General features: G+C 43.9%; 1 protein-coding gene across 1 annotated transcript in view; it reads left to right on the top strand.

Moving 5' to 3' along the window:
- The window catches only part of ARHGAP35 (Rho GTPase activating protein 35), a 149,942-nt gene that overhangs the window by 41,067 nt on the left and 90,637 nt on the right, over nt 1-18,238 (top strand). The window lies entirely within an intron of this gene.

Raw genomic sequence — 18,238 nt, 5'->3', positions numbered from 1 at the left:
TGAGGCAGGCATCTTTGTCTCTTTTGTTCATTGCTGTATCCCCATGCCTAGTACAGTGCCTGGCACAGCAGTAGGTGCTTGCTCAGTAATTTTTGTTGAATGATTGAATGGGCGAATGAGAATAAATAAATGAGGGCATCCAGGGAACCCAAGGAAGGCTACAGTGGCTAGTGAGAAAAAGGCAGAATGGTGGAGATGAGATCACATAGGGAGTAAGAATTTGAGGGTTTAATATAAGAGCAGGCCAGGCATGGTGGCTCACCCCTGTAATCCCAGCACTTTGGGAGGCCGAGACAGGTGGATCACTTGAGGTCAGGAGTTCGAGACCAGCCTGGCCAATGTGGTGACACCTCATCTCTACTAAAAATACAAAAATTAGCTGGGCATGGTGACGCACGCCTGTAGTTTCAGCTACTTGGGAGGGTGGGGCAGGAGAATCACTTGAACCCGGGAGGCGGAGGTTGCAGTGAGCCGAGATCGCACCATTGCACTCCAGCCTGGGTGACAGAGCTTAGACTCTGTCTTACACAAAAAAATGATCAAATATGTTTTTTAAAAGATAACCTGCTGCTTTAGGAGACCGAGAGTATACATGGGAAGAAACACATGAGGCTGTGGGGATCCAGGCGATCTAGATTCACTGGCAGCCGATATGTTGGCTTTCTCAGCTGTTGAATTTGAGTGCCCATTCCAAGGGTAGGGATTGATCGTTATCATTCTGATTATAATTGCATGCACTTAGGTTATCATTAGCCCCTAGAGACTTACCTGTCTCCTTGAAGAACGTCATTGTCCAGTGATCCTGCTGACAGATGAGAGCTGTCAAGATAGCTTGGCTATGAGATGCCATTTAACTAGTTTTTTTTTTTTTTTGAGACGGAGTCTCGCTCTGTCGCCCAGGCTGGAGTGCAGTGGCCAGATCTCAGCTCACTGCAAGCTCCGCCTCCCGGGTTCCCGCCATTCTCCTGCCTCAGCCTCCCGAGTAGCTGGGACCACAGGCGCCGCCACCTCGCCCGGCTAATTTTTTGTGTTTTTAGTAGAGACGGGGTTTCGCCGTGTTAGCCAGGATGGTCTCGATCTCCTGACCTTGTGATCCGCCTGTCTCGGCCTCCCAAAGTGCTGGGATTACAGGCTTGAGCCACCGCGCCCGGCCCATTTAACTAGTTTTTATCTGTGTATGCTTTCCGTCCCCCTGCGAGATTTAATGACCTAGCTAGGAGAGAGTCTAGGCTTCCTGGCTCCTCTCCAAGTGTTCTACCACTAAAATGTTAATATTACCTTTCTCAGAATTCTTCTGAATCACTTGCTGGCACTGTAAGTGGCTTTTTAAACTTTGATTTTGCCATTTTTGAGTCTGTTTGTACTAGGATTTTTTGCAGGAGGAATTTGAACTGATTTGATTACTTAAAGAAGACCTTTTCACTTGCCTTTGCTTTTTAAAGTTGAGTAGCCTGTGTTAGGTGGGAATGTTTCTGCCACCTGACATGTTAGTTGGCAAAGTAGTAGAGGCAGCCTTTAATAAAAGTCACTCTGGAAGAATATTAGTTGGGTACTTAGCATTCTTGGCATTCTTATGGAATGATACAGGTTTATGGCCTTTTTATTAACTTCTTAAAATCAAATGATCTTTAATTAGAAGCGATCATATATAAAACTTTGTGACTCCAGACAACACTGGCCTTACTGTATTCCACTATGGAGTGGGGTTTGTGCCTGTAGGAATGCAGGTTTGGGTTAGGGGAGCGGAGAAAGGGGTGAGAAGGCCATATTGAACACACTGTAGCCCGGTCTGTGCCATCTGCTCCCGGCAGCCTTACCAGTATGGAATGTGGACATACAGCTTTTGAGCCCAGCTGTACCTCACTTGGCTTTTAGCTCTCATGATTCAACTGGCTGAGCTTAGCTTTTTGTTATAGTCAGTAAGGAAAATGGAGTCGAGCAGCCTGTTTCTTGAACTCAGGTAGTCATGAGGCTTGACAAGCCATGACATATATTTTAATCACCACGGCCCCCTCTAATGTTTTAAATAAGACAGTAGAGGAATATTTACATTCAAGGAGCAACACGTTATCACAAAACTCCCCCCAACACACACAGCGAGAAAAATCCCACCTTATTCTATTGTATATGATTCTTCACTGGGCAAAAAGGACTCTTTATCTGAATGCAATCCATGATGTCCTCAGTGAAGAAGACTAAAGGGTTGGTGTGTATGATATCACATTTTGGTATGAACAAATTATATATGTTTCTGTGCCCACACCTGTACCCTTGAGGAGCGGTAATAGCCAGAAGGGATCATGGTGTTAGAGATGGCAAAGCTAAGGCTCTGACAGGCTGTCTTAAGTTAAAGCCTTGACAGTGGGTTTTCTGAGCAGAAAGCAGAAATCACAGATGGATTCAGGGGCCGGGGAGTGGTCTGCGGCATTAGGGAGATACATGCAATAGTGAAGGAACTGGGTTGAGACACCTACTCATCCCCAAACCCTCTCTTCATTCTGCACACAGTAATCACATTAGCTACGGTACAAGTTTCCCATAGATTTTAACATAGTAGATGTCATGGGAGTCAGAGTCGGTCTGCTGACAAGGTTTTTATAATGGTGATGTGCTTTCCTATTCCATTCTTGCTGGTGTGAGTTAGAAATCCACAGTAGCTATTTGTTGTGCGTTGATTTTAAGATGATTCAAAAGAAAGTAGCTGCTCTGTGCTCTTCCCAGTGCCATTCAGAGCCAGGGAGTGGGAGGTGAGGCCACGGAGGGAACCACTCAGTGGGTTTATCTTGGGCATTCTGTGCATATGTAACTGAGAAAGGTATGTTGTTACCTAACGTATGCTTTTGATAATTTGGACCAAGAGACATAGTGTTCTGAATAGCAGCCAAATATATGAGGTCAAGGTGACTTCCTCTAGCAATTAGGACAGCTGTCATGGAAGAGTAGGCCAGACCTGTTTTCCTTCTTAAGTCCGAGGGCTAAACCAGTGATAGGAGATGACTCATTGATCTTCCTGATATTATTACTGGCCAAACACTTTCTAAGGAATGATGATTGATAAGGAAGAACAAACTACTATTCTGGTCTCTTATCTAAAGGAAAATCATGAAGCTAGCACTTTGTAGAAAATGCACTTATTCAGTTCCTTGTATGATCACAAATGTTTTCTTAGTTACTTTTGGGCTCCCCAACAGGATATGTTACTTATAGTTTGAAATTCGTCTTTTTTTTTTTTTTTTTCCTGAAATGTATCTTGAAGTGTTGAGTAGTGGCTAGGTGCCATATAGAACATATAAGCAGAATTTTATAGAAGTATACATTTAGTGAGGGGTGGAGATTATTGCTGTAATAAATGGGACTGGCAGGATGTCATTTTTTTTTGTCCCCTTTCTAGTCACTTTGACTCTAGGGCCTTGATTAACGTGACCATCTCTGCAGAGTGTGGAGAGACAGCACTGGGATGGGGGTGGGAAGTGGGCGCGAAGCCCTTCTTAGCACATAGACAGCTCTGACAGCAGCTTCTGGGACTGCCCTCCCCTCTCCCCTTCAGCTTCCGCATCTGTGACGTGAGGGAGCTGGCTGCCAGCGTTCCCAACTTGGCCTGCCTTCCAGCGGCTTTCATTCAGAGACAGCAGATCATGTTCATCTGGAAGTCTTCCTAGTTGTTCATCTCAAGAAGAATCTTAGGAATTTTTTTCAAATCAGCCAGTTTTCCTCAGATTTTGCTGCTTCTTTATCTGCCCTGTTCCCTTGGCTGACTCCCCTGTCAGCGAGACACAGGGTCATTGGTTTAAGTATGGGAAGGAAATTACGGCCTTGAGCACAGGCAGAAAGCATCTGGCTCCCAGGCGCTTCCTGTGAGCCACCGCAAAATTACAAAGACTGGGCCTGACAAGGCTTTTCAAAGGAGCATCTCACACCACCACTGTGTCAGCATTTCCATGATTCCATCGTAAAGCAGTTGTTTTTCCTAGTGCTTATTATGACCAGGTTGGAGTTGGCCTTTACATGGGAAGTGTTTATCCAGTGGATGAGAGTGAAATAGCAGGACAGAGGTGGCGGGGGAGAGGGCACAGATCGCTCTCAGAATTCCCTTCTCCAGTCCGGTCCTGACCAAGCCATTCTTGCTCAGAAGCCTGTGGTTCCTCAGAGGATGAAGTCCAGACTGTCTTTAGCGTGTCAGGGCCCTCCACAGACTTGCCCCCAGCATCTCCTGCCATATGTGCCTATGCTCCGCGTTCCTGTTCTCTAGCCAGGGCAGTGGGGGGAGTGGAGGGACAAGAGCTGGGGGTGGTGTCAGGAGACCTGGGTTCTGAACTGGGGTTCGTGTCTATCTAGCTGAGTTATTTCCTTTCTCTCTGTCTCAGTTACTAATCTGGATGGGCTTACCAAATGAGAGGAGGAGAAGAAAAGGTTTAGGGGACAGATTACAAGCCTCTTGTCTCCTGGCCTAGCTTGGAAATTAGAACACCAAATGTCTGAGCATTAAATGGTTTTTTGAACCATGAAGTTTTTTTAACTTCTTTTTTAGGAGAAAAAAAAAAAAAAAAAACAACTGTAGATCTGGCATGGTGGCTCATGCCTGTAATCTGAGCACTTTGGGAGGCTGAGGTGGGTGGATCAGGAGATCGAGGCCAGCCTGGCCAAGATGGTGAAACCTCATCTCTACTAAAAGTAGAACTTAAAACTTCTTTTTTTTTTTTTTTTGAGTTGGAGTCTCGCTGTGTCACCCACCCAGGCTGGAGTGCAGTGGTGCGATCTCGGCTCACTGCCACCTCTGCCACCCAGGTTCAAGAGATTCTCCTGCCTCAGCCTCCCGAGTAGCTGGGACTACAGGTGCCTGCCACTGCGCCCGGCTAATTTTTGTATTTTTCACCACCGCACCTGAGACGGAGTCTTACTCTGTCGCCCAGGCTGGAGTGCAGTGGCGCGATCTCGGCTTGCTGCAACCTCCGCCTCCCAGGTTCAGATGATTCTGGTACCTCAGCCTGCTGAGTAGCTAGGACTACAGGTACATGCCACCATGCCTGGCTAATTTCTTTGTATTTTTAGTAGAGACAGTGTTTCACCATTTTGGCCAGGCTGTTCTCGAACCCCTAACCTCACATGATCCGCCCACCTCAGCCTCCCAAAGTGCTGGGAGTACAGGCGTGAGCCACTGTGCCCAACTAATTTTGTATTTTTAGTAGAGATGGGGTTTCACCATCTTGGCCAGGCTGGTCTTGAACTCCTGACCTTGTGATTCACCTGCCTCAACCTCCCAAAGTGCTGGGATTATAGGCGTGAGCCACTGTGCCCATCCACATTTTTTTTTTTTTTAACATGGGACACAAACATACAAAACAGATCAAAAGCTAGGTAAGGTGGCTCACACCTGTAACTCCAGCACTTTGGGAGGCCAAGGTGGGAGGATTGCTTGAGCCTAGGAGTTCTGTACCAGCCTGGGCTACATAGTGAGATCCTGTCTTTACAAAAAATAAAAATTAAAAAAATTAGGTGGGCATGGTGGCCCAGCTACTCGGGAGGCTTGGTGAGAGGATTGCTTGAGCCCAGGAGATCAAGGCTACAGTTAGCCATGATTGTGTCACTCTACTCCAGCCTGGGTGATGGAGTGAGACCCTGTCTCATAAAAATAAACAGAAACACGGCCGGGCGCGGTGGCTCACGCCTGTAATCCCAGCACTTTGGGAGGCCGAGATGGGCGGATCACGAGGTCAGGAGATCGAGACCATCCTGGCTAACACGGTGAAACCCCGTCTCTACTAAAAATACAAAAATTAGCCGGACGCGGTGGTGGGCGCCTGTAGTCCCAGCCATACGGGAGGCTGAGGCAGGAGAATGGCATGAACCCGGGAGGCGGAGCTTGCAGTGAGTGGAGATTGCACCACCGCACTCCAGCCTGGGCGACAGAGTGAGACTCTGTCTCAAAAAAACAAAACAAAACAAAACAAAAATAAACAGAAACAGATCAAATTGGACTTGCTTTCTTGAGGGTGAAAGGTCTGACATGCTACCTGTTGAGCCTTAAAATGTGCCAGTTCTATCCAGGGTTCCCCAGGGCACTGCTTCTCTGTATTTTTTCTATCTTGCTATGCAGCCAGGATTAGAGTCACCTGTTTGACATGACCCCAGGCAGGGGCCTAGTGTAGAAGCGGGAGAGTGTATAGAAAAGTGTATAAAGTATGTACGGTGTGAACAACTATAAAGTGAATACCAATATAACCACTACCCAAGTCCAGAAATAGAACAGAAGCTCCACTTTGTAGTTAGTATTTTCCTTGGTTCCATTCATTCTGTTTCTTAGCTTCTTAGCCTTGGCTTCAGTACAGATGCATTAGCTAAAATAAAAGCCAATGGTCCTTTTTCTGTCCTGTCTCCTTAGTCTCAAAGCAGGAATCCAAAATGCTGCTTTCAAATACAGATGATAAATATTTGAATAAGAAATAATATTTTGGCTGGGTGCAGTGGGTCACACCTGCAATCCCAGCACTTTGGGAGGCTGAGGTGGATGGATTGCATGAGCCCAGGAGTTCGAGACCAGCCTGGGCACCATGGTAACACCCCATCTCTACAAAAAACAGAGAAGTTAGCCAGGCATGATGGCACACACCTGTAGTCCCAGCTACTCTGGAGGCTGAGGTGAGAGGATCACCCGATCCTGGGGAGATTGAGGCTGCAGTGAGCTGTGATTACACCACACTGTGCTCCAGCCTGGGTGACAGAGTGAGACTCTGTCTAAAAAGAAGAATATTATTTCTTAATAAAAAATATTAAGAATAAGAAATATTTTATAATAATTTTTTTTTTTTTTTGAGACAGAGTCTCACTCTGTTGCCCAGGCTGGAGTACAGTGGCGCGATCTCGGCTCACTGCAAGCTCCGCCTCCCGGGTTCATGCCATTTTTCTGCCTCAGCCATTTTTCTGCCTCAGTCCTCAGTAGCTGGGACTACAGGCGCCCGCCACCATGCCCAGCTAAATTTTTGTATGTTTAGTAGAGACAGGGTTTCACCGTGTTAGCCAGGATGGTCTCGATCTCCTGACCTCATGATCCGCCCACCTCGGCCTCCCAAAGTGCTGGGATTACAGGTGTGAGCCACCGCACGTGGCCCAAATTTTTGTTTTTGTTTTTTTTTGAGACGGAGTCTCGCTCTGTCACCCGGGCTGGAGTGCAGTGGTCAGATCTCAGCTCACTGCAAGCTCCGCCTCCCAGGTTTACGCCATTCTCCTTCCTCAGCCTCCCAAGTAGCTGGGACTACAGGCGCCCACCACCTCGCCCGGCTAGTTTCTTTTTGTATTTTTTAGTGGAGACGGGGTTTCACCGTGTTAGCCAGGATGGTCTCGATCTCCTGACCTCGTGATCTGCCCATCTCGGCCTCCCAAAGGGCTGGGATTACAGGCTTGAGCCACCGCGCCCGGCCTCCAAATTTTTGTTAATAGTGCCCACATGTAACGTTTTCATTCAAAAAAATCCATTTAATTTTAAACCTATTAACTCATATTCATCTCTAGAAGGTAGGAACAAACAGCCTCAATTTAGCGGATTTTCAAATATGATGAGTATCTTTAATTGACCCTAGGGCACAAGTATGTGCTGATTCCAGGACCCTCTTCATGTTCTGCCTTGTAACTGTTCATTTTTTCATTTCTCTCATACCTCTGTTTTTAACTTCATTTGAAATAAGGCGAGCATGTAAGTAAATTTTAAGTAAATTTGGAGGCCAGAAAATGGAAAGATGATATTTATTTTGCTAATGTGAATCTGTAGTTCTTTAATCTCTAAATCCAAATTGTTCCCTACTAGAATTTGCTGGATTTAGATGTTGGTTCCATTCATTCTGTTCCTTTCTTTTTCTTTTTTTTTTTTTTTTTTTTTTTGAGAGGGAGTCTCCCTCTGTCGCCCAGGCTGGAGTGCAGTGGCGTGATCTCAGCTCACTGCAAGCTCCGCCTCCCAGGTTCACACCATTCTCCTGGCTCAGCCTCCCGAGTAGCTGGGACTACAGGCCCCCACCGCCTTGCCAGGCTAATTTTTGTATTTTTAGTAGAGATGGCGTTTCACCATGTTAGCCAGGATGGTCCTGATCTCCTGACCTCGTGACCCACCCGCCTTGGCCTCCCAAAGTGCTGGGATTACAGGCGTGAGCCACCGCGCCTGGCCCTTTTTTCTTAGCTTCTTAGCTTGGTCTTAGCTTCACTACAGGTGCATTAGGTAAAATAAAAGCCAACCGTCCTTTTTAAAAGAAGGGTATACATGTGGTATAACTTTTATTACTTGTGATAACCTGTTTTAGGACTGGCAGTTTACAGAATAATGCAAATGAATAGTGAAGAATAATTAGAAATAATGGGCTGAAATCCTCATGTCATCCTAACATGCCATCAGGGAATATCAAGGCTTACTGTTGGACTTGAAAATAAGCTGACCCAGGCCGGGCGCGGTGGCTCAAGCCTGTAATCCCAGCACTTTGGGAGGCGGCGGGTGGATCATGAGTCAGGAGATCGAGGACTATCCCTGGCTAACATCAGTGAAACCCGTCTCTACTAAAATACAAAAAACAACGGTATTAATTGGCGAAGCGCCTGTAGTCAGCTACTGAAGAGCGAAGCGGAAAATAAGCATGAGCTGAGGCGGAGCTGAGCAGATCAACGCCACTACTCAACCTAAATACAGCGAGACTCCGTCTCAAGAAAGAAGCGACCCATTTTCCCAATGGACAGAAATGCCTGTTTCTTCAGCACTGTCCTTTGTTGGTGTAGAACACATTTGGCTGGGCCACTTGGCCCTCCACTCTTCTTGCATCAGGGACATTTATATAGAGAATGTTCTTTCAAAAAGAACTTTTTTCCTAGTGAGTTTAAAACAATTAATAGATTAGAACTGCTTAGAAGCAACTGCTGGAATAATTTTATAGGTTTTACTTACCATTTCAAAAATCAGTGTAAAATTGGTCTTAATGCCAGGAAATTTCAAAGGTGAGACTCGGCTGTGTTTTTGTATTTTGACTTGGTAAGAATCTCGGCTCACTGTGGTAATAGTAATTATGCTGTGATACCTAGGCTTATTGGAGTGCCTCCAATTTCGAATTTGCCTTGGTTTTGTATTCGCTTTGACGTAGAATATTTTTGCAGCTTATCGGAATCCTGGTTTTTGTTGTTGTTTTTCTTAATATAAACTCAGAAATTATGCTAAATCAGTGAGAAAGACTTCTTAGCTTTGATTTTGTCTTTGTTTATATTTGCTTTATACTTTGATCAGATAGCTTAATTAGAATTCCGTATTTACCTGGTAGAAAGCTGCTGAGGATAAAGCTTAAGGAAGTACTTTGGCTAAAAGCGGCTCCCTTTATTCATCAGGGGAATTGGATTTCATCCTGTGGATAACATAGCTTAGAAATTCTGTTTCTTTGGGACCAGCCTGTAGAGTTCTGCAAGCCTGGAAGGGTGAGAACTGTGGCAGGGGAAAAATGGGCTACTTGCTGTATTTAGTATGGGCTGGCTAGGACGGTAAGGTAGCAACATAGTTCTGTTTTTCTACCCTGGAATCCGAAGAACCTTTAAGCAGGGATTGCATGAAGGTGGGGAGGACAAATCAAGAGGGGCGGGGGAGACATTTGCAAAAAGTATAAATGGAATGTCAGAAAATCTTTCATAGCTACTCTTTAAAAATTAACTTTAGGGCCAAGAGTGGTGTGGCTGACGCCTGTAATCCCAACACTTTGGGAGGCTGAGGTGGGAGGATCGCTTGATCTCAGAAGTTCAAGACCAGCCTGGGTAACATAGTGAGACCCCGTCTCTACAAAAAAATTTAAAAAATTAGCCGGCCGTGGTGGCATGCACTTGTAGTCCCAGCTACTCGGGAGGTTGAGGTGGCAGAATCGCCTGAGCCCTGGAGGTTGAGACTTCAGTGAGCTGTGATTGCACCACCACACTCCAGCCTAGGGAACAGAGTGAGACCATATTTAAAAAACAAAAACAAAAAAACTTTAGGCCAGATTATTTTCAAAACAGGCATGTGAGTTACTAGCCCTTGAAAGTCTACTGATCCCTTTGTGGTTTCCTTCGGTCTTCTGGAGTGTGCTGCACATTGAATTTATAGAGGGTATAGTGAGAGCTGAATGCACGTAATCAATATCCAAGAATCTGTTGCATGAGACCACGTGTTTCAAGCCCAGATAGGCAAACACTTAAATCAGTCTTTCTAAAGATCCACATGACCCATTTTAGAGATTGCCTGTACCCAGAGCCCTAGGGATATAGTGAGATTCCGTGGCTAAGAGGAAATCTTCCTCTCACATTGGGTAGGGGTAAGTATAAGTGTATGCAGCCTATGCTAGTGGGAACAACCACCCCACCAACACTGTTCTGGGCAAATGTCACTTTCTTTTTTCCCTTTGCAAATCCTGGTTTTGCATACCATCCCCACAATGTTATTATTTTATGTGTTTTAGAAGTAGGTCCTGTGTTGCCCAGGCTAGAGTGAAGTGGCTTTTCATAGATGTGATAATGGTGCACTGCAGCCTTGAACTCCTGGGCTCAGGTGATCTTCCCACCTGAACCCCCTAAGTAGCTGGGACTACAGGTATGAGCCACCACCCAGCTCAATGTTGTTATTTTAATTTGCATTGGACTGAAAGGTAGACATATAATTGCTATATTCAAATGGAGTTTTCGTTTAGGTAAGATGATTAACTCCTTAGACTGTGTTAATTTGTTGGGTGAGTAGTTGAGGTAGCAGTGTACCAACAATAAATAACTCAATGGGGTAAAAGATTATTATTACTATTTTGAGATGGTATCTAACTCTGTCACCCTGTCACCCAGGCTACAGTGCAGTGATGTGATTATAGATCACTGTAACCTCAAACTTCTGGGCTCAAGCAAGCCTCCTGCCTCACTCTTCCAAGTAACTGGGATCACAGGCACATGCCACCATGCCTGGTTAATTTTTTGTTTTCTTTTTTTCTTTTTTCTTTTTCTTTTTTTTTTTTTGAGACAGAGTCTCACTCTGCTGCGCAGGCTGAAGTGCAGTAGTGCAATCTTGGCTCACTGCAACCTCTACCTCCCAGGTTCAAGCCATCCTCCCACCTCAGCCTCCTGAGTAGCTAGGATTACATGCATGCACCACCTCACCCAGCTAATTTTGTTTGTTTGTTTAGTAGAAATGGGGTTTCACCATGTTGGCCAGGCTGGTCTCAGACTCCTGACCTCAAGTGATCCACCCACTTTGGCCTCCCAAAGTGCTGGGATTACAGGCGTGAGCCACCACACCTGGCCAATTTTTAAATTTTTTTTTTTTTTTTTTTTCAGACGGAGTCTCGCTCTGTCGCCCAGGCTGGAGTGCAGTGGCCGGATCTCGGCTCACTGCCAGCTCCGCCTCCCAGGTTCACGCCATTCTCCTGCCTCAGCCTCCCGAGTAGCTGGGACTACAGGCGCCCGCCACCTCGCCCGGCTAGTTTTTTGTATTTTTTTAGTAGAGACGGGGTTTCACCGTGTCAGCCAGGATGGTCTCGATCTCCTGACCTCGTGATCCGCCCGTCTCGGCCTCCCAACGTGCTGGGATTACAGGCTTGAGCCACCGCGCCCGGCCCAATTTTTAAAATTTTTGAGACAGGGTTGTACTCTGTTGCCCAGGCTGGAGTGCAGTGGTGCAGTCTCAGCTCACTGCAACCTCCGCCTGCTGGGCTCAAGTGATCCTCCCACTTCAACCTCCCCAATAGCTGGGACCACAGGTGTGCATCACCACACCCAGCTAATTTTTTGTATTTTTTTGTAGAGAAAGGGTTTTGCCATGTTGCCCAGGCTGGTCTTGAACTCCTGAGCTCATGTGATCCACCCACCTCAGCCTCCCAAAGTGTAGGGATTACAGGTGTGAGCCACTGTGCCCTGCCTAAATTTTTTGTAGAGAAGGGTTCTCACTGGTCTTGAACTCCTGGGCTCAAGGAGTCCTCCCACTTTGGCCTTCCAAAGTGCTGGGATTACAGGTGCGAGCCACTGCGCCCCGCTCGATTATTTTCATATTTGATTCTCAGAGTAAACATACAGCTTGTTGGTAATCTGAGCCCCAACTGCCCATCTCATCTTCTGTCTCCCATTCTTGGGAACCCTTTTTCAGTCAATCTGTCCCAAAACCCGTTTAGTGCTTTCCCATTTTAGTCACTATTATTCGTGCCTTTTATGTCACCTCTCCAAACTCTGCCAGTCTTTTAAGAACCAATTCAAATTTTACTTCTGCCTGATGCCTTTCTCACTTACTCCAGATTGAATGATTTTTCTTTCTCTGGATCCCAGGAAATGGTCTGTATCATTTGTTGTCTTATGGTTTGGCTATTTTTTTAAGTGTAAATATTGTGTCTCAAGTAAATTATAAGATCCTTGTCAGCAAAGACAGTACCCGTTCCTTTTTGTTTCATCACATTGTCTTTGCTATGTGAGTATGCATTTGATTTGGGTGATGGACAGTTCAGTCCTTAATTTCAAAGATTAGGGTAATACAAAAATGATTAACATTCTGAAATATGCAGGAAGGAGGGAATTTAGCTGCTGTATAACTAGATCAAATGGGGATGTTTCTCTTTTACTCAGCTTTAGAGATTCTGTTGTCCTTGTTGAGTTTGATGGAATCCTTCTGTAAGATACTCTTCATGTGGTAAACAGATGAGTAGAATAAGGGTATTGCTTCAGATTCTGACAAATCATACATAGAAAATGAAAATGCCCTCTATATCTCACTCAGATTCAAAAAGATTATAATTCCCTTTTACACCTAAATGCCCTAACACATCATTTTTGCATATTACTAATTAAGGTTCTCTCTAAATTCATCTGGATTTTACAGATGAATGAATTGGATGAATAAGGACCTTGGACTCCACTTCCAACTTTTCTTCTCTAATTTATCTTTATTCAAAAGGAAAAACAAACAAAAACCCTAAAGAAGTTTACTTTAACATTTATTAATATGAAAATGGAAGCATTGGGTTTTAAGAAAATGTTTCGCTTAAATTCAGTGGCTTAATAAGCCAGAGAATAGTATTCCCTTCTCTTTTTTTTTTTTGAGATGGAATTTCACTCGTGTTGCCCAGGCTGGAGCTCAGTGGCACGATCTCGGCTCACTGCAATCTCCGCTTCTAGGGTTCAAGCGATTCTCCTGTCTCAGCCTCCCAAGTAGCTAGGATTACTGGCGCCCACAACCATACCTGGCTAATTTTTGTATTTTCAGTAGAGACGGAGTTTTACCATGTTGACCAGGCTGGTCTCGAACTCCTGACCTCAGGTGATCCACCTGCCTTGGCCTCCCAAAGTGCTGGGATTACAGGCATGAGCCGCCACGCCCAGCCAGTGTTGTCTTCTTTTATTTATTTATTTATTTATTTATTTTTCGAGACAGAGTCTCACTCTGTTGCTCAGGCTAGAGTGCAGTGGCACAATCTCGGCTCACTGCAAGCTCCGCCTCCCGGGTTCACGCCATTCTCCTGCCTCAGCCTCCCGAGTAGCTGGGACTACAGGCTCCCGCCACCACATCTGGCTAATTTTTTGTATTTTTTTTAGTAGAGACAGGGTTTCATCGTGTTGGCCAGGATGGTCTCAATCTCCTGACCTCATGATCTGCCTGCTTGGACTCCTAAAGTGCTGGGATTACAGGTGTGAGCCACCGCGCCTGGCCGTGTTCTCTTCTTGTTGAAACTTTTATATCCCATCTTTCCTGGCCTATTTGGTAAGTATTAATACATTCCTCTGGAAAACTTCCATGCCTACCTGACATGGAAAGTGCTTCCTACATAGATACAGTTCTTGTTCCACCTCTCCCAACCCACAACTGAGTCTTTTCAAGTATCTACCAAATGCAAACATTTTAACCAGCTGGTAATGGGAATTCATAGGTTTGAAGATGTAGAAATGTAAGATGTTGAGAAATACGAGGTTTTTGGAGGTTTAGAGAATGCTTTTTTGCTTTCCGTTACGATGTATATTTCCGTTTCTTTCCGCTATTGAGATTAAGGAAAATTGTGATAACAAGTATTTTACTTTCTTTGCTTGTAGTTCTGTATGAAATTATTTCCTTATACTGTTATTAGTTGGTGGTGTTCTGTATGTGATTATTTGAAACTCAATGTGTTTCAAAAGTTGTTGAATATTCTCAGGTGGAGATGGTAATTTTGATTATGGATAATGGTGGAAGATTTGTGTCTTAGGCAGCATTCTAGATTACGGAGCACACAAATGTCTACTTCGGGGAGAGAGGGATGAGGTTGCTGGGTTGGAAGGGTGATACACACACTTCCAGGCATATGCCGATAGAGCTGTTGACAGTATGAACTTTCCCAGTCATAGTAAATCTGGGATCACGATGGCATTTCCAGGTCCTACAAAAATGTGTGCTATCTTGGAAATGTTACCACTTCTTGCCCTGGGTGTTTCATAGAGGTGTTAAAAAAGAAAACACCCTCCTTCTACCTTTCAGTTGAGGCACTCTGGTGGGGAGCTTATGTCTTGATTAAACAAATCACAAACCACTCTAGATGCTTGGTGACAGTTTGAAGAAGGCACATAGATATTTGCATTATGTTTTATTACAGCATGTATTTGTGACTGAGAAACCAAAATACTTCTGAAGTATTTTCCTCTCTGAAGTAGTTGACTCATGGCATAAAATGGGAAACTATGAAGTCCTGTGTTTCTATTTTTCTAATGTAAATCTCTCTATAAAGCTCAAAGATAAAAGTAGTTACCATTTTTAAAGGATCCTTTTTTTCCCCTCTGTTTTAACTCTTCCATTTAAAAAGGATTAGCATTGGAAAATTATTAGAATGGACATTCAGATTCTGTTGTGTATCTTAGTTGCCCGCTGAGAACACTGGCTCCCATCAGATTTAAACTCTAAATTAGACATTGTGAAGTCTTGGATATGCCCTGTCTCCTACTTTCTCTTTCTTTGTGGCCTTCAGATCATTAAATTTAGTGACTCAGCTAATTTTTTTTTACCCACCTCTTAGAAAAGTTGAATGTATTTGTGACCAAGCACTTAAAGTTATTTCCTTTAAATTGAGTGTTTGAGACGTTTTTAGATTTATAACAGTCTTTGTTTACTGTGTAATTCAGTCCAATTGAGGAACTAGTAAAACTGCATTATCCAGACATCAAAGCTAAGAAGAGTATACTTACACCAATAAACTTATTAGGTTTCTAACAAGTGGAAGGTTACCAGGTGTCCCAAAATTAACCACTTCCATGCCAGCTGATTTTCATTTTTTGTAGCTATTTTAATGATCAGCAGCATTCTGGATTTAAAAATGTCAGTCGTGACTGGGCACAGTGGCTCATGCCTATGATCCCAGCACTTTGGGAGGCTGAGGTGAGAGGGTTGCTTGAGGCCAGGAGTTTGAGACCAGCCTGGGCAACATAGCAAGACCCCATTTCTAAATAATAACAATAATAATAATAATAAAAAATTAGCCAGGCATGATGGCTTGCACTTGTAGTCCTAGCTACTTGAGATGCTGAAGTGGGAGGATCACTTGAGCCCAGGAGGTGGAGGCTGTAGTGAGCTATGATTACACCACTGCACTCCAGCATGGGTGACAGAGCAAGAATCCATCTCATAAAATAAAATAATCAGTTCTACATTATTCAGAGTTGAGTGTTGCTTTCTTTAGCAGCCTTCAAATAACTGAAAGTATGCCATTAAAAAGTATAACCCAAGGTGTTGAATGGATAATACATTTTAGTTCATTTCAAAATAGAGCCAGTATCTTTATTTCTTGAGGTTTGAGAGCAGGCTGGTGTTTTGTTTTGTTTCGTTTTTCCTTCAGATTTCTGTGAAGGGATAGACGTCAGACCCACTTTACAGAGAACAATTGAGTCACAGACAAGGAATGACTTGCCAGTTGCATGCAGCACTTTAAGTAGGACAGATGCTACCAAGTTGCATTTCAAGATTGGTGACCTTAAGACCTGACAGACCCTGGGGTCAGGAATTGATAGAGAAGGACTCTGTTAGATGAGGACCCATGACTTCCTTAACCCTTCATCAGCACTCCTGTCTGAGGCTCTGTTAAACCTAAGTGTCTTCATGGATTGAAACAAAATTATATGTGCATATTACAGAGTAATTGATTTTTGTACAGATATTTCCTGTTAGGTATTTCAGAGGATGTGTGTAAACATGCTTTAGATAATGCATAAGCATCTTGTAATTTTGTTTATGTAAGCAATTGCCTAGAAAAGTAGAGGATGGGGAAGATTTGTTTTTCTTTCCCATGGATACCCTGCTTGTTCCTGCTGAATTCTAGAACATGGCATCTTTAGGAACATGCCATTATCTGGAGACAATTGCCTACAGTCATAGAGATTTTTCTTTTTAAAATGGTCAGTTTTTGCATACTACATCTAGTCACATTACATAGAGGGTTTGGCTTTCTGGGATATCAGAAGGAAGCTGTGGATATTTGGAAAAGGGCTGTGACCTTTTGAGGTTATCATCACAGGGGACAATTGCACTCTCCCATTCATTGCTCCCTGGTATCAGTCAGAATAATGCGTGGTGGTCTGACTTCCAGTGGCATTTCTTATGCGATAGGCGCACAAAAACGTATTGAAGTCATGGCAAGGCTAGGTTTCTACAGACATAAATGAGATTCAGAAGAAAATTGCTCTGTTCATTTCAGATTCTCCTCTTTGTGATTGTCTTGGGAGACTGTTCATTTGGCTGTAGGTTCAGTGCTTGCACAGTCATATTGGAGTGTCTAAGTAAACTGCAGTGCAGCATCAACTGTCAGAGCTGGAAAGTTGGTAAAGACTGTAAGCCATAACAGTTTGTTACTTAAGCTGTTAAAACTTTAGGTCCTTTAAGGTGCAATTTTTTTGGCCACATTCTGTGGTCCCCTATAGCCTTCAGGAAGGAATCCAAACTCTTAAAGTGGTTTGTTCCAGTCCCTGATTCCTTGCTAATGCATCTTACCCATTCTTTCCCCCGACACACTTTGTTCCAGCTGGTTCTCCCAACTGGCTGTGCTTTTTTTCAGGGAGGGAAGGGTCTGTGCACACTGTCCTGTCTTAAATGCACTTCATACTTCAGGTCTCACCTGAGATGGAACTTCCTACAGAAAGGCTTTTCCGAATCTAAAAGGCGGGCTTGGGGACCATTTAATATGCTGAATCGTCATTCAGTTATTGATTCTTTCAGTAAATATTTGTGTCAAACACTGTATAGGCTGATGACACAGAATAGAACTAGACAGGGGACAGGCCTCACAGAGCTTGCGTTCTTGTCAGGGAAACCATCTCGTATTTACACACTTAATTTTATTTGGAACTGATTGAAAACATAAAAATAGCACAAAGGAATATCCTATATGTTTTACCCAGATTCATCTTTTTTTTTTCCAGATTCATGTGTTGTTAACAATTTACCACCCCATTTGTATTCTTACTCTCTCTTTATACATAATTTTTGGAGTGGGATCAGTTACATGTATTATGGTGCTTTCCTCCAAAATACTAAGGTGTAAACTTCCTAAAAGTGGAGGTATTTTCACATGATAGATTTTATAGATTTACATTGATAAAATATTTCATTTGGGAGGGTTTTTATCCTTCCTGCATTTCTTTTTTTTTTTTTTTTCAATCTTTTTTTTTACTGTGTTAAAATATATAAAACATAAAGCTTGCATTTTTAACTATACAGTTCAGCGGTATTAAATACTTTAATGTTATGCAACTATTTCTGTAACTCTTTCCATCTCGTAAAGCTGAAACTCTGTACCCATTAAGCAGTAACTTTTCATTCCCACTTTCCCCAGCCCCTGACAACCACTGTTCTACTTTCTGTCTCTATGAGTTTGACTACTCTTAAGTACTGCATATAAGTGGAATCATATAGTATTTGTCTTTTCGTGACTGGCTTATTTCACTTAGCACAGTGTCCTCAAGATTCAGCCATGTTGTCAGAATTTCCTTCCCTTTAAAGACTGAATAGGCCAGGCGTGAAGGCTCACACCTGTAATCCCAGAACTTTAGGAGGCCAAGGCAGGCAGATCGCCTGAGTTTAGGAGTTTGAGACCAGCCCAGGCAACATGATGAAACCTCGTCTCTACTAAAAATACAAAAGTTAGCTGGGCATGGTGGCACATGCCTGTAATCCCAGCTACTCAGGAGGCTGAGGAAGGAGAATTGCTTGAACCCGGGAGGCGGAGGTTGCATTGTGCCAAGATCGCACCACTGCACTCCAGCCTGGGCTACAGAGCAG

The sequence above is a fragment of the Papio anubis genome, chromosome 20 (genome assembly GCF_008728515.1).
Source record: "Papio anubis isolate 15944 chromosome 20, Panubis1.0, whole genome shotgun sequence".
NCBI classification, from domain to species: Eukaryota; Metazoa; Chordata; class Mammalia; order Primates; family Cercopithecidae; genus Papio; species Papio anubis.
The sequence above is the reverse complement of the archived record's forward strand: the minus strand, read 5'-3'. Positions and strand labels throughout refer to the sequence as shown.